This window comes from Astyanax mexicanus, chromosome 4 (genome assembly GCF_023375975.1).
Source record: "Astyanax mexicanus isolate ESR-SI-001 chromosome 4, AstMex3_surface, whole genome shotgun sequence".
Lineage (NCBI taxonomy): Eukaryota > Metazoa > Chordata > Actinopteri > Characiformes > Acestrorhamphidae > Astyanax > Astyanax mexicanus.
In genome coordinates, this window is record NC_064411.1 from 38621223 (window position 1) to 38633949 (window position 12727).

A 12727-nucleotide genomic window follows, 5' to 3' on the forward strand; every position below is an offset into this window, starting at 1 on the left:
TGCCCTTTACTTCAGAAACTTTGTCTATTGGTTATGAATATGCTTGTTATACAACTATTATTACTAATAGTAATAATATTATAAAAAAATAACCACGATAACAATATACGTTATTATTACTATTACCAGGCCTCAACCTTGTTTTAATTTTCTCGAGAGCGCCAGCCCTGATAACAGTTCAGTGAGTGACCGAATCACTGAGTGAACGAGAGCACCAGCCCTGATAACAGTTCAGTGAGTGAAGGAATCGCTGAGCATTGAGCAAGTTTCCTCGCAATGAGAGTCTCCGCCACCAGATTCGCCGGTGATTCAGTGATTCACAGACCACACAGCAGTTCCCCTGCCGGCCTGTGGGGTCGCTGCTGAGCTTAACTACTGAACTGAGAAATGAACGAAATGAACAGCAACCTGTGTTCTAAGTTAAGTCAATAAAGCGAATTAAACTGCCTACTCGGTCCTTCTTTCAGAGTCCAGGCGGACGCTACAATATATTTAAAACCCCTTCAGTCCAGTAACAGCTGTGTTTATTTGTTTTTTAAAGTCACTGGTTAGCACTGGTTGATCTCAGTTCATAATATTGCAGCAAATATCCAGCACAACAAACCCAGCTTTAAACCCAAACCATCACTGTATAAACAGAGACAGAGGAGAAGTTTTCTTTCAGAAACAGCGAGGGTTACCTGCGTGTTTACTAATCCGTTACTCGTTCGTGCTGGCGTTAAGATCATTTGCACGTTAGGTGGATTTACAGGGCTAACGTGTATTTATCTTATTAATCTTTAGTGATAGCAGGTAAAATCTTGGCAATGAAAGCTATGAGTCTCGTGGCTCGAGTTTATGGGGCGTTTGGGGACAGTAGAACCAAAACAGCTTAGCTATGTAAGTTAGTTTGCTAACTTACGGAGCTACTTCATGACGCAGATTAGTCCATTCATCATTAAATTATCATACAATGCAAAGAACAAATGCTGTGTTCAGATGATGTGGTAAACTATTCATCTACATGTTGTTCTTTCTTAGCTATTCATGTGATTTTCTCTATCATTAACAGGGTGGTGAGCTTCCTGAGGGCTTTGAGGATAGTTATCCTGGTGCGTGTCTTTCGTCTGGCCTCTCAGAAGAAAGATCTGGAGAAGGTCACTAGAAGAAAGGTGAGGATCTAAATGGGTGCTGGCCATCATTCTTTTATTTTAATTAAATTATATCAATTATTCATATAGATTCTAATGAAATGTTAAACTTAATTACAGTTTGATTATTTCATCATGATTCAGAGAGAATTAAATAAAAAAATTAAACAATTTGATGTATTTAGAAATAGGTTGGAAAATTATTAAAATCCATCAAATCCTTTTAAAATACACCCAAGTTACTGTTTGTATGCTGATTTGTGGCATTTGTGAATCTTGCAGGTATCTGAGAACAAAAGGCGGTAACAAAAAGGATGGATTTGATTTGGATCTCACCTATGTCACAGGTTGGGATGCTTTACCTAATTATGTAATCTTATTTGAATCTAGATTTTCTGCTTTTGGTTTGGGATCCAATAGTTAATAATGTTTGTTGCCGTGTCTTTTCCCTCACCTGGAAAGCAGGCACTCTACAGAAATCCCATAAAAGTAAGCTTAACAATTAAGAAAATAAAATAAAACTGAAAAGTCTGTAGAAGGCAATTATTTAAGCTGAATTATTGATTTAAACAGATTTTTATGTAACAATGTTACAATTTGCTGTATTTAGGAAGCTGCCATATTTCTGGACACAAAGCATCCTGATCATTACAGAGTTTACAATCTCTGCAGTAAGTTAGATCATGAAAAACCTGGAAAAGTCAAGGAACTTGAAAATAGTCATTTTCAGGCCTGGATAAGTTTTGGAAAAAAAAACAAAGTCAAAGTCAAATTTACTCTTTGTGATCTTTGTGTTTCCATTTATTGACTCTGTTTATCGACTCCGTTTATCGACTCTGTTTATCGACTGAGAAAAGCTATTTAAAAAATAATTTGATAACTTGATTGGAGTTTCAGATGGAATATAACTGTAAATTCACAGAGAAAAATCTAGGTGTTTAGGCTGTAATTAAGCTCTTGCTCTCTTCCACTCTTTGGGAAGCATATTGGTTATATATGCAAGTAAATTACCAGTAATGGTGAAGGCAACATTTAAACAGATGCATTTAAAAGCTGTTAAAAAAATAAAGAATCTACACAATATAGACACAACCTAAACATATTCCCTGACAGCCAGATATATGCCAAATTAGTTTATTTAAAAATTGATTCTGTTCAAAGTTTTAAACAGAAGATTCTATATCATGTTTGATGAAAGTGTGAAATACTGTTTACAGGTTAAACATTAGAAATGTTTATCAGTGTTTAAAATGGGCCTGAGCTGATTAATACATCAGTGCAGAGTGAAGTAATTCATTTTATTATTGAAGATTGTGTCTTAGCATTGCTTAAATAAATGTTTTTTTTTAATTATTTAAATATATTTAATGTAAATATAGGCCTACTATAATCAATTTTGATATACATTCTTGTCTACTCTGATGTTTTAAACACGCTATGGTCATTAAAATGTGCTGCGAAAGCATAGAAAAGGCACAGAAAATAATTTAAATTTATAGGTTAACACTATTTGTAATCTACATGTGTATACATATTTTACCCTTGTTTTCTTTTTTTCCAGAGGGAATTATAAAATAAGCTAAAGACTTTCATGTTTACTACAACTTAATTATTAATCATGTACCAGTGTTTTATAGCAAATGTAACCAAAAAATGTCCCACATTATATGTCCCAGGTGTTAATTTTTTGCATTGTCAGCGATACCAGACGCACATTCACACACACAATGGAAACATGAAAAGCTAGACGTGCTAATGAAACGTAAAATACTACTGCTTTTACTACTGTTGATGTTTGGTGCAGCCATCTTGCGTTCTGAACTTGTGGGTTTATTCCAGTTGAAATGTTCTACTTAGAACTTGGAAATTTCCAGTTCTGAATTCCTACTTCAGATGGAATGCAGTATAAGGATTCACATTAGAGCTCGACCCAACCTGCCCCATACACTGTCATTTTGAGCCAAAGCCCGAATTAAACCTGACATTTTTTGAGTAAGTAGAGCATTAAAACTGAGCTTTTAAAAACATTTTCGTTCTGTTTAGAATGAGTGAAGAATGAATAAGACCTATTATTTAAGAAAAATATTATTAATTATTAGGAACAGATCTCCAAAAGATTATAACATGAACAATGCAAACAATGATCCAAAGGCCTAAACATTAGGCTACAACAATGTCTGAATGACTTTCCTCTAATCTAGTATAATATAACATGGTTTAAGAAAAGAAAATAAATTCTTTTATAATTTTATTTATATTTTTTTCCCATTTTCTCCCCAATTTACACAGCCAACCCACTCGTTAGGACTCCCCCTATCACTAGTAATGCCCCAACACACCAGGAGGATGAAGACTAGCACACTCTTTCTCCGATACATGTGAAGTCAGCCACCGCTTCTTTTCGAGCTGCTGCTGATGCAGCATTGCCAAGCAGCCAGCACATTTGGAGGAAAGCGCAGCGGCAGGTGAAGTGCGTAATATGGACAGTGTGCACTTTGCACTTTTTAAAAACAGTTTGATTTGTTTCTGCTATATTTTGATTCATAGCTTTATATAAAATGAAAATAACTTATAACTATATTATTTTCTTTAGCCCGAGGAACCTGAGGAAAGTGGTGGGAAATCTCGAGCCAGGTCAGACCTTGGGTTGGGTTTGGGCAGAGAACCTAAGCTCTTATTCACATATTGAACTTTGTGTGTGTTCTCAGTGACATGTTGAACTACACTGCCAGTTTGAGGGAATGTCATTGCCATCCACTGCAAAGGAGGCAAAGGTGATGCTGAAGTTTTCACTGATTTAAAGACATCATCAATGTTTTCTATATGTATTTGATTTGATTTTTAGGTTAACCCATCACCATAGTTGTTCAGCTGAATGTCTAAAGCCATATCCAAACTGGATTCACTTATTCATTTTAGCTGAGGAGGTTTTTTTTTTCTTCCTTCATGGCACGGATATGTCAGGGTGTAGCAAATCTCAGGTGCATGCTTTATACAGCAGTCAAATTCAGAAGGTGAACCACATGACTCCTCAGAGGTGCAGAGCTTCTCTCAGCTTAAGGCAAGTGATTGTGTAGCATAGCCTGTTGCCTACATACAGCTCTGAAAAAAATAGAGACCACTTAAAAATGATCAATTTCTTTGATTTTACCAATTTTTACCAAATTGAATATAATCAAGAGGAAGATGGATGATCACAAGCCATCAAACAACAAACAAAGCTGAACTGCATCTTTTTTTGGTATTTCAGCTGTTTATAATTTTCTGCAAATAAATGCTCTAAATTAAAATATTTTTATTTGGAATTTGGGAGAAATGTTGTCCATAGTTTATAAAATAAAACAGCAATATTCATTTTACTTAAACATATACCTATAAATTGCAAAATCTGAGAAACTTGATTCAGAAACTAAAGTGGTCTCTTTATTTTTTTCCAGAGCTGTTTGTTATGAACATGTTACTGTATTTCTGTATTTATTGTAAGTTGGTTATAATATTCTTATCACATGTTTTTGATGGGGAATGCAATACGTAAAATGATTAGCTGCTCCCACCTGAGTCATTTAAGCAAAGAATACTGTATTTTCCTGATGTCATGAAGAAAAAATGCATTACTCCATTGATAAAGCTAATCGCTTCACAATAGGGTTTATGTTGGGTGTCTGAAGTTTGCTCTGCAGCTTAACTCCGTGGGTGATCCAGCCAAAATCTGCTGGACACTTATAGCCACTTTGTTAGTCCTGGGCAAAAATCAATATGCAGTCACTTCTAACTGCAGTTAGTTGTCTCAAATAGATTTGCTTACGAATTGACTTGACTTGAATTGTGTGACCAATATTTTACTCTCCATAAAAGCAGAAAAAGGTTTGTTGCATAGCTACAGTTTGTACTTCTGTACTTTTTTATAGAGAAGTGTTACACGGGGGGTCATAAACCTGAAGAAACCTAAAGCAATTCTGTTTGAGAGAGTTGTTTTAGGCAGGTGTGTAAGACTTTAGGTATACAGTTCACACATGACTGTCCTGGTGACTGCAACAATCAGGGGAAACAGTGAGGAAACTAAAACTAGCAAAAGTATTTAATCAAGATTTTGATTAATTTTACTGTCTTTCTGTTTTTATTGTCTCTCCATCTCTGCTACAAATGAAAGGCTTAATCTCTGTTTGGGAAACCAAACCATGGACACAGAACACAGTTAATTAAATGGAATTCAATGTTAAAGATACAGTACTAATAATATTCACTGCTGAAATGGTTCCCACTTCCTGCTAAGGTGCTGCTACATGGCTACTGTGTTGTGTTCCTAGCTGATTTCTGTGCAGTTGTATTCCAGATGGTTGCTAGGGTCTTTAAGGTGGTTGTCGAGTGGTTACTCTGGTAACCCGTTTAACAATGAGCCAAATATATTTTGTACCAAATATAGATGTAGAATGTTGTACAATTTTAAGATCTTTTAATAATCGCATGAGGTTTAGTAAATTTCGAAAGTAGACGCTGTATTTTATTTTTCATATTGTACACTGTTTATGCTTATGCCCGGCTGTCCTCTTCTTCTTACGTATGTAGTCTCATAGACGGCAGGGGTGCCAGACTAAAGAAACAAACACACAATGGCTGACCAGCTGAATTTAAGTTAAAAGAAAATGTGTTTGTAATGTAATATTTGATAAGGGCCCTTGAGCATTTCGAATCAAGTCAGCTTGAGAACTGTTTTTTTTCTGTTGCAACAGGGCGCACGGGTACGATGGTGTGTACATGGTTGATTGACAGCGTTTAGTTTGAGAGTGCGCAGGTACTGTATTTCTCCTGAGGTGAGGTGAATGTGTATGTATATATTCAGTGTGTCAGAACTGCTCCTTTAGTTTCTGCTGTGCTCAGTTGAAGACTGAGACCAAGTAGTTAAACATACAGCTCTGGGGAAAAAAAATGGTTTTCATGCATCTTGGCATGTTCTCCTCCACCAGTCTTACACACTGCTTTTGGATAAGTTTATGCCATTCCTGTTGCAAAAATTCAAGCAGTTCAGCTTGGTTTGATGGCTTGAGATTATCCATCTTCCTCTTGATTATATTCCAGAGGTTTTCAATGAGATTTTTAAGTGTTTTTTTTTTCCAGAGCTGTATGTCTGCACTCTCCTACAAAAGTATTGAAACACTGAGGCCAATTGATTTTTTTTCTTCTGCTCTAGTGAAAACATTTTGGTGTAACAAAAATATAATTTAAAGATGAATATTGAAGACAAATTGGTAAGTTCGGACAAAAGCTGAATTGTTGACCTTTTGTCTCCTATTCATCTTTTAATGTCAAACCCAATTTGTTTTCAGTCTAAAGCAGAAATAAAGAAATGAGACTGACTTATCAAGTACTTTTGGGGGGCAGTGTATGTTTAGGGGCTGTTTCCTGTGTAGTTCCAATTAAAATCTGCAGTCAGTCTGCTCCTTTCAGAGTGACTGCACTGTTATGTATATTGGTTATGTAATTTAATGCTCCTGGGCATTGCTGTGTTTGTTGTGCAGGTGTGGGAAAGGGCAATGGCAGTGATCTGAAGGTGCGGATCATAGTGAAAAGAGAGCAGGTGTTCCAGTGTGTCTGTGCCACGCAGACGAACTGTAGGGTAAGCTAACTTTTAAAGGTTTTCTACAGTATAAACCTGTATTTACTTCCTCATAGTCAAATGACAAGAGTAGTTTCAGTACAAAAAAGTGAAAAACTGTGAACCTTAAACACAGTGGTTTCCTAATTAAAACCAGAGCTATATGGCATATCCAGAACAGACATGTGAAGTGGGCTAATCCCACAACCCCTAAATGATTTAGTAGTTTAGGGTGATTTCACACCTACTTTTTTATGTGTCAAAATAAACTGTTCATATTTACGTGTAGTGCTGTTTGTTTGGACATGGATGAGTACAGTAATCACAACTGCAATGAGACTGCTGAGAACTGTTGGTCTGAACTCTGAATTGGTTGGTTTGTGATGTGAACATGATCTGACCTTGATCCAACCCATCTGTCAAGCATACTCTGTCAGTTTTAAGATGTGGAGTCAGTCAAATGAACACATGCCACCTCTGCTGTTGTTCCATGTTAAACTGCACAGAAATCTGTTTACTTTCTTGCTCCCAGCCAAGACAGCTCTGACCAACAACCAAACAGATTACAAAGATTGTTGTGACTCGTTTTGGTGAGCTTGAATTTTATCCTCTGTTAAAACAACAAACCATGAGGGAAATGCTCCAAGAGAATCAATTAATTACCTGACTTGGACCAGAGCAAACAAACTATAGTGTGAAAAAACATACACTAAGATTTTGTACATACATACACTAGTGAAAGCGTTTGTGAATCGGTATCATCTTAACCCCAAATCATATTTTAAATATGTACTAAAGAACAACTTTTAAATATTCAATAAGCTCATAATATTGAACCTTTAAAGACAGTAGCAGCCCACTAAAAACATAAATCACATTGTAATTGTTGGGAAAGGTCTTTCAGATGTTTGTCTTATGTTCCTTTGTGTTTATTTTACTGTTCGCTCATATACTGTGTTCTCATATTTTACCAGCTGTTCCCAGATACTGAAAACAATGCCGTGGTGATCAGCTTTCAGGAAGGGCCAGTGGTTTGTGGTGATGTTAAGGTCATGTTTGAATCCAGGGCTGTAAGTTCCCAATCTATTGTAACGTAAGAATGATTTTATGGACATCGTTTTTTCCAGTTGTTTGGCAAAATGTTTTTTCTCTATTGTTCTCTATGCCCAGGGTCTTCCAAAGGGGTATGAGGACTATCCTTTCTATTTCTGGTTCAACACTTCATTTGTAGAGAACAACAGGTGAGTTTTTTGCTGTCCATTGTCCTCAGAAGCAGACACTGGCTTTGTTTACCTACCAGACCACTCTGGTTTTAGATTTTATATATAAAAATGCCAGGCCACTTAATTCATTAATTAGAATATTTTGATATTTTGTCCCCTCTCAGTTTAGTAACATTACTGCTTTCAATGTAAAACGAAAAATCATATGGACTGCTGCTTGAATGCAATCTATAATGCTTTGGTCCCAAAACAGGCTCTATCTGTCAAGGGAGGAACTGGACAACCCACGTAAGTCCAAAACCTGGGACATCTACAAGGAGGACTTTGGTGTGACCGTGTCTTTCAGTGACCCTGCACTTATGTAGCAGACGACACTTGCTTGTGTATCTCAACTAAAACCCTTAAGCCCTGCACAAGGTCTAAATCTTTGCTCTAATGTAGGTTTTCACACACTTATAAAAGGTGAGTGATGTTTAGGGATTGGATTCGGGCTATATAACCTCAACTTTATGTCCATCCCCCATCTTCACTGTAAGAGCTTTTTACTGAGCCGTGCGTTACACCACAATATTATGCATTTGTTTGTCAAATGTTTTTTTTGTCTTTAAATGAAGACAAATGTTTGTGTCAGTTTAGCATATTAAGCCTCCAAAATGTAAATCTTACTCTTTAAGCTTGAGTGTACATCAAATAAAGCAATCGAGGCTGCCACTGTGAAATGGTCAATGGTTATGTGTGCAGAAACATGTTTTTGTAGTACACATGTATTGAAATAAATATTAATGTCTCTGTAACACTTGTCTGTCACTTTTTTGAATTAACAACTGATCTGGGTTACTGAATTTCTGCAATTGTTTTTAAGGATAGATCTGAGTGACTTGTTTTTTTAGAAGTAAAAAGTCTGGTCTTACAGGTGGGCATGCAACTCTAAACTCTTTAGAATCAGCAGTTTTAGAGGTGACCTTTTTCAGAAGCGCTGTCAGTGCCATTCTCATATAAAAGGCTTAAAATCAAATCTCAAATGTGCAGCTTATAATAGTAAATAAAATAATGTACTATGTAATTGTGTAGAACACAAACTGTATAAACACAAACTTTAATTCTAGAATTGATATACACTATCTGCTGCTCTCAGTACAAATGGATGGCTGGATCAAAAATCAGAGGGAAAATATTAAACTGGGGATTCACAAAAATGCTTTTTCTTAAGTTCTTAAGTTTATACTTAACTTAAGAGGTCTGTTTTGGTTATTTTTCTTAATGTTTATTTTGTACCAAAAATTCCAAAAATGGAATAATAATATATATACCTTTATGATACACTCACATTTCAGTGCTTGGTTTGACTCTGTTTTTTTATTTTCCTAATGTTTTCTTAAGCCTTCACATCAGTGTCTCAGCACTGGCATTCAGAGCCCCTTATTCACCATCGTACTCCATTGGACATTTCAGGGACAACAGCCTTTTTTGCCCAATTATAAACACTCTTCTTGTAAAAGTTATCCAGACATAGGTTAAAAAAAAAAACAAAAAAAAAAAACAGTTGAACTATAAAGTATTGAAAGACTAGGATACTAAAAGCCAGTAATGCTAGCCCTGCTAAGACGTCCCTTTGCTGGTTAACAAGATAGCCTCACAGTATACTGTATGTTTTTTTTTTTACTGCCCTTGAGCTTTTATTTTTTTTTATTTGTACTGCAGTAGAAATGTGTTTTTAGAAACTTGGCTTTATTTGTCTCACTATCTTTATATATCAGTTGCTTTAAACATTATAATGTTAAGCATAATTTTATTTATAAATTTAAATATAACAAAACATAAATGTTGTTTTAATAAACGTTAGCAATAAATAATCTCAAAATAACACATCTAAAATACAGCAGACTAATAGTTTAAACCATTAAACCCAGCCTTTCATTGAGCTGAGAGAAAATTAAGTGTGCCGTTCAATTTCCAACGTTAAGAAATGGGTTAGACAAGCTATACTAATGCACCATCCATCATCTCATCATCTCATAAGTCACAGTTCAGCTGTGACTTTTGGAAGAAACCAAAGTCAATGGAAAAGAGGGGGTGGGTGGGGGTGGGGGTTGTCTGAGATTTAATATAACAATATTATTTTAATATAACTGTTCATAGTTAATTAAAATAATTACTCTGAATTACATAAGAGTGCTAGTAAAATATAAAATAAAATAAAAAAATATATATATAAACATTTCGGGCACCGTAGCCCCCACACCTAGTTTTGAATGGTCGTGTCTCCTGTGATTCAGTCAGTAACAACAAGACGGTCGCCCTTTTCTTCGGCATCTTCAAGGAGTTTGCAGGAGGTGTAATTTATGGGGAACAATCATTAATGTTGGGTTAAATCTAGTGTTTTTTCACTCTAGTGCTGAAGGTCCGCTGCGCTGCTCTTTATATTGTGTTTCCCCTTTACTCTGTTTTCATTAAAAGCCCCTCAGTCTTAAAACAGCGGCAGTAAAACAGGCGGAGCGGTGGGCCTCCAGCAGCAGTAGTGATAACTCTGCCGGTGTAGAGTGGAGCAGCGCGAAGGGAGCTCTTTCAGTCCCGGTGAGTAATTTAGCTAGCTGGCTGTTTTAGCTCTCGGTGAAGCGCGGTCTTATTATAATACTAAACTACAGCGTGGTGAGACTATTTAAACTGAAGCGTGTTAATGGCGAATAACGCTGTAAGATAGCTATGGTGCAAACCGAGCTACGGTGGAGCTGGCTAAGCTAATTAGCTTAGCCAGCTCCACCGTAGCTCGCTAGCCTTAGCTTCAGTTAGCCCGATTACCTGCAGCAGCTGCCCGTTCAGAAAAAAAAACACAACCAGCGCTGTTTAAGAGCTGCTTTACAAGCTTCTCTCCCAGCATAGGGTGTGTTTTTCTCAATCAGCAGCTGCTTTTAAACCACGCTGTAGTTTAGTAATAAGATCGCGCTTCACCGAGAGCTGAAACAGCCAGTTAAATTACCTAACAGGACTGAAAGAGCTCCTCGGTTCTCCGGTCTAATTCGGTGTAAATAAACCAAAACACCTTTGGTTTATTTAGATTTAAGTTAGCAGTTTGTTCTCTTTAGACAAAAAACGAAAATAAGAATAAAAAAAAAATGAAAAAAAAAAAAAAATAAAATAATAAATAATATTTATTATTAATAAAATAATAATAATAAATAATAATAAATCTGGCGCATGCGCAGAAGACCGCAAAAAATCGGTCTTCTGCGCATGCGCCAGATTTTACGGCCGCGCATGCGCAGAAGACCGCAAAAATCGGTCTTCTGCGCATGCGCCAGATTTTACGGCCGCGCATGCGCAGAAGACCGATTTTTTTTGCGGTCTTCTGCGCATGCGCGGCCGCAAAATCTGGCGCATGCGCAGAAGGCCGCAAAAAATCGGTCTTCTGCGCATGCGCCAAATTTTGCGGCCGCGCATGCGCAGAAGACCGCAAAAAAATCGGTCTTCTGCGCATGCGCGGCCGAGAAATTTTTGCGGTCTTCTGCGCATGCGCGGCCGCAAAATCTGGCGCATGCGCAGAAGGCCGCAAAAAAATCGGTCTTCTGCGCATGCGCCAGATTTTACGGCCGCGCATGCGCAGAAGACCGATTTTTTGCGGTCTTCTGCGCATGCGCGGCCGTAAAATCTGGCGCATGCGCAGAAGACCGATTTTTTGCGGTCTTCTGCGCATGCGCCAGATTTATTATTATTTATTATTATTATTTTATTAATAATAAATATTATTTATTATTTTATTTTTTTTTTTTTTCATTTTTTTTTTATTCTTATTTTCGTTTTTTGTCTAAAGAGAACAAACTGCTAACTTAAATCTAAATAAACCAAAGGTGTTTTGGTTTATTTACACCGAATTAGACCGGAGAACCGAGGAGCTCTTTCAGTCCTGTTAGGTAATTTAACTGGCTGTTTCAGCTCTCGGTGAAGCGCGATCTTATTACTAAACTACAGCGTGGTTTAAAAGCAGCTGCTGATTGAGAAAAACACACCCTATGCTGGGAGAGAAGCTTGTAAAGCAGCTCTTAAACAGCGCTGGTTGTGTTTTTTTTTCTGAACGGGCAGCTGCTGCAGGTAATCGGGCTAACTGAAGCTAAGGCTAGCGAGCTACGGTGGAGCTGGCTAAGCTAATTAGCTTAGCCAGCTCCACCGTAGCTCGGTTTGCACCATAGCTATCTTACAGCGTTATTCGCCATTAACACGCTTCAGTTTAAATAGTCTCACCACGCTGTAGTTTAGTATTATAATAAGACCGCGCTTCACCGAGAGCTAAAACAGCCAGCTAGCTAAATTACTCACCGGGACTGAAAGAGCTCCCTTCGCGCTGCTCCACTCTACACCGGCAGAGTTATCACTACTGCTGCTGGAGGCCCACCGCTCCGCCTGTTTTACTGCCGCTGTTTTAAGACTGAGGGGCTTTTAATGAAAACAGAGTAAAGGGGAAACACAATATAAAGAGCAGCGCAGCGGACCTTCAGCACTAGAGTGAAAAAACACTAGATTTAACCCAACATTAATGATTGTTCCCCATAAATTACACCTCCTGCAAACTCCTTGAAGATGCCGAAGAAAAGGGCGACCGTCTTGTTGTTACTGACTGAATCACAGGAGACACGACCATTCAAAACTAGGTGTGGGGGCTACGGTGCCCGAAATGTTTATATATATATTTTTTTATTTTATTTTATATTTTACTAGCACTCTTATGTAATTCAGAGTAATTATTTTAATTAACTATGAACAGTTATATTAAAATAATATTGTTATAT

General features: G+C 37.1%; 1 protein-coding gene across 28 annotated transcripts in view; it reads left to right on the top strand.

The window, feature by feature from the left end:
- Nucleotides 1–8753, top strand: part of LOC125801692 (deleted in malignant brain tumors 1 protein-like) — a 44297-nt gene extending 35544 nt beyond the window's left edge. For 18 of the 28 annotated variants that reach the window (XM_049478555.1, XM_049478559.1, XM_049478563.1 and 15 more), the window contains 10 exons: nucleotides 1052–1151; nucleotides 1413–1477; nucleotides 3420–3600; nucleotides 3724–3764; nucleotides 3839–3904; nucleotides 5861–5922; nucleotides 6647–6744; nucleotides 7698–7793; nucleotides 7894–7964; nucleotides 8200–8753. The gene's annotated coding sequence lies outside the window, so the exon portion shown is untranslated. Of the gene's footprint in view, nucleotides 1–1051; nucleotides 1152–1412; nucleotides 1478–1595; nucleotides 1620–1740; nucleotides 3123–3419; nucleotides 3601–3723; nucleotides 3765–3838; nucleotides 3905–4094; nucleotides 4195–5860; nucleotides 5923–6646; nucleotides 7314–7697; nucleotides 7794–7893; nucleotides 7965–8199 lie in introns of those variants that run through there. The other 10 variants (XM_049478540.1, XM_049478543.1, XM_049478542.1 and 7 more) reach the window with 10 other exon arrangements.
- Nucleotides 8754–12727: the final 3974 nt, after the last annotated feature.